Source organism: Belonocnema kinseyi, chromosome 2 (assembly GCF_010883055.1).
Source record: "Belonocnema kinseyi isolate 2016_QV_RU_SX_M_011 chromosome 2, B_treatae_v1, whole genome shotgun sequence".
Lineage (NCBI taxonomy): Eukaryota > Metazoa > Arthropoda > Insecta > Hymenoptera > Cynipidae > Belonocnema > Belonocnema kinseyi.
Genome location: NC_046658.1, coordinates 125,650,128 through 125,653,959, shown reverse-complemented (window position 1 = coordinate 125,653,959; position 3,832 = coordinate 125,650,128). Strand labels below are relative to the sequence as shown.

Below are 3,832 nucleotides of genomic sequence, written 5' to 3'. Positions count from 1 at the left end.
CAATTGGAAACGAGTCAGGCGATCCTCACTGTTTACGGTTCTGTCTCCCCGAAATTAATCCAAGGCCATTTGAAGGAAAACCCCGACAGTTGACTGAAAGCGAGAGTTTGGTGTACTTTGTGGTCCTTTGAAGTACCTCCAAACCTTTTAAGGGTGGGTATACGCTGCGTACAACAAATCTCAAAAGTTATTTATCTTTGAAATTATTGATAAAATCTACAAAAATAGATCTAATTATTAATTTCTGTAAATCTTGATGAAGGCTTCTAAGCACACTTTAGAAAAAAAATATTCAGATTAAAATTATTTATTTAACAGGTTATTTAGAGGTTTCGTTCATCCTTTCTCTTTATGGAATCCTTTAAAGAATAAAATGAGGCCTTGTGCATTAGGATTAAAGAAGAATTGTCACCTTTCCCTAAAGAGAAAGCAAAAACTAAAACTCTAAATAACCACTGTTAAATAAACAATTTTAACTTGGTTTAATTTTTCTAAATGACACTTAGAAGCTTCCGCCAAATGCCCAGAAATCAATAATAGATCAATTTTTTCGAGTTTATAAATCATTTTAAAGATTGGTGACTTTTGAGATTGCTTGCGCGTATCGTACATCCTTAAAATACCTACAAATCTTTTAAAAATACCTCAATATCTCATTAAAGTGAAAATAATTGATATATTGATCAAAAACTATATAATTTTGCCTGAAAAGAGGGGGGTGGCGAGAAAACAAAATCTTACGAATCCTTGTTTTGTGGAAAAAACAATTTTAGATTAGTAAAAATAAGTTTCTAGCCAAAACAAAGCGTTTCAGATAGCATGTCTATCTTATCCAATGAAAAAACACATTTCTTATAAAAAATGTTTTTCTACAAAAAAAAACAGAAATTTTACTATAGTTTCATTACATTATATAATTAAATGATCTTTAATTAATATGAAAATTCACGCAAACATTTATTCTGTCCTGAGTAAAAGCTCAGCTCTCAAAATTGTACGGTTCTACGTATTTACAGAAAAAATCGTAATGCTACAGTGACTTACCTAATGGGAGAGGTACACACACAATTGCATAAATTACTGCATCTTTGCGACACACCTGAATTCTTATATGACCTACTTCGTCAATATATTTGTCCAGCCTATCCCATGGATATACATCGAATCTATTTCTCGGAAGAACATTCACCCTTTCTACTTCTCCATTTTTATTTCTCCACACCTTCATATAATAATCTTCCTGTAATGGATGATCGCTGAAAATGAAAAAATTAAATCAGGAATCCTTTAAAAGTTTAAAATCCAAAATGATAGCTTTGGAAATGTTGTTAAATTTCGTAATGACTTTGCAATTTTTTCAAATAATTTGCACTCCTGTGAAGTATCTTAAAATACCTTGAAATCGGTTTCAACACTTTTAGAACACTGAACATCTTTTAAATCTTTTTAAATCCCTTAAACTTGCATTTACAGTGAAATTAAAATTTATATATTGTTGTGGAACATCGTGGAGTTTAAAACAACCATTAAGGGTATGTTCTACGATGATGACGTGACCAAAGCAATCCTCGGTTATGAATTTTTTTTTTGGTATTCAACATGTACAAAAGCAATGATATTTCGCTTTCTATAGGAAATGGGACAATATATTGCGCTTGTGTATTTAGATTGAGTAATAATTTTGAAGAAAAACATTTGAGTAAAAAATAAATGTGTAAAATTATTTTAAGTATTTTTGGTGCTCACTACGTTTAGACGGATTGAGATATCATGTTTAGAATTCGAAAGATTAAATAAACAGCACTACAAAACGTTGATGTATATCAATATGTTTATAATTTCAAAGAAAGTTTATTTCTAAGTTGATAAAATGGGATATTATCACTAGAGTTGTAACACTTTGCAGGTAATGTTTGGTTTGATGCATTTGAGATTTTTTTGTTCGCTTATGATGACCATTGACCCAAATTTCTGACTAACTCGTCTAATCATTCTAAAAAATAAATATAAACAATAAAATTTGCACATTTTTTGCAAATCAAGAAATAAATATCTATATACACGTACCTGTCATTATTTTTGGAGCATTTTTAGTAATCTATAGCGGAGAAAAAAAACTTTCAACGTCGATAAAGTAGAGATCACGTGACCAAGTTCGGGTATAATCATTTTTGCTGGTGTTCACCATGGACAAACGCAATGACATATCGCTTTACATTTTGGAATATAGGAAATATAGGTCACGTGATATCTACTTTATCGACGTTGAAAGTTTATTTTTTTCTCCGCTAGAAATTGCAAAGAAAGCTCCAAAAATAATGATAGGTTACGTGTACGTAGAGACTTATTTGTTGATTTGCAAAAAATGTGCAAATTTTATTGTTTATATTACCTGCAAAGTACTACAATTCGAGTGGTATATTCCCATTTTATCAACTTATAAATCAACTTTCTATGAAATTATAAGCATATTCATTTATACAGACGTTCTTTATTGATTTTTATTTAATCTTTCAAATTCTTAAATCGATATCTCAATCCGTGTGAACGTAGTGAGCACCAAAAAAAAATGAAAATAATTTTACACATTTACTTTTTACTCAGATAATTTTTTTTCAAAATTATCACTTAAACGCAATTTACTGTCTCATATTCTACATTACATAGTTAAAAAACATATTTCTGGTCAAAAATGTTTTTCTACAAAAAAAAAATTATTTTACTATGGCATGCAGGTTTTAATACATTATAAGCTTAAATAAACGTTAATTCGTATAAAACTTCACGTAAATATTTGACGGTAATTTACAAAAAAAATCGTAATGCTACAATGACTTGCCGGGTGGGAGAGTAAACCCTAAATCTGATAAAATTTACTTCGTCAATATATGTTTCCATCTGATTCTTTGGATATATATCAAATATATTTTGAGGAAGAATACACATCGTTTCTATTTCTCCAACAGGAGTTTTCCACACCTTAATCCAGTTATGCTGCTTCTAACAGAAGTTCTACGTATTCAATAAGGAAGCATTTTTTGTATAACGAAAATCAAAATTTGTGATTTCAAGAAGATTTCAACCCTTTAACGATCAATGTTGAAGCTGAGCAACATTCACTATTTTTGATTTTCCTAATTTTTAGGTAACGGGCTTAAAATTTCGCAAAAATTTAAAAAATAGCATGGCTATTATTTAACAATTTTAGTTCTATTTTGCATCAAATAAATCTATTTCATCAGAGAGATTTTGTTACATACTGAAATCTTGAAAATTGACGTTGCAAGAGAAAAATTATACAGAAAACAGTTTTTGCCACGAAAGAATGGAAGTTTCGCTGACAGAAATATAAAGTTTTCAACTCTATTGACAATACTTACCGTATAAAAATTTGATGTTTTGACAGATAAAATAATATCACATAATCTAATTATATTAATTAGACCAAATTCAAGTCCAAAATATAATATATCTCATAAATAAGTGAGGCTTGGCCAGGGGGGCAAGCATGACGAAAATAATATTGACAAGTGCTTAGGTGGAACACGTGTCACAAGTTTCGTCGGTAAATGATCGGCAACGTAGAACAGCAGCTTATCTCGTGGGCTACATGGAAGAAACTATTAAATATCATTATTATCAATCCGGTCGATATGCAGTTGTCTTGTATTGGTACAGTAGAAACATTGCGTAAATTCCGTTTCCAGCAAAATGTCAACGAATAAGAGGTTATACGAGGGTAGTTCAATAAGTCCTTAGAATGAAGTATAAAAACAATTTTTGTTGGGTAAATTTTTTTTTATTTTTCAACATAATCTCCTTGGAGCTCTAT

General features: G+C 30.0%; 1 protein-coding gene across 2 annotated transcripts in view; it reads right to left on the bottom strand.

Moving 5' to 3' along the window:
* Nucleotides 1–3,832, bottom strand: part of LOC117168338 (solute carrier organic anion transporter family member 5A1) — a 271,076-nt gene that overhangs the window by 222,998 nt on the left and 44,246 nt on the right. The window lies entirely within an intron of this gene.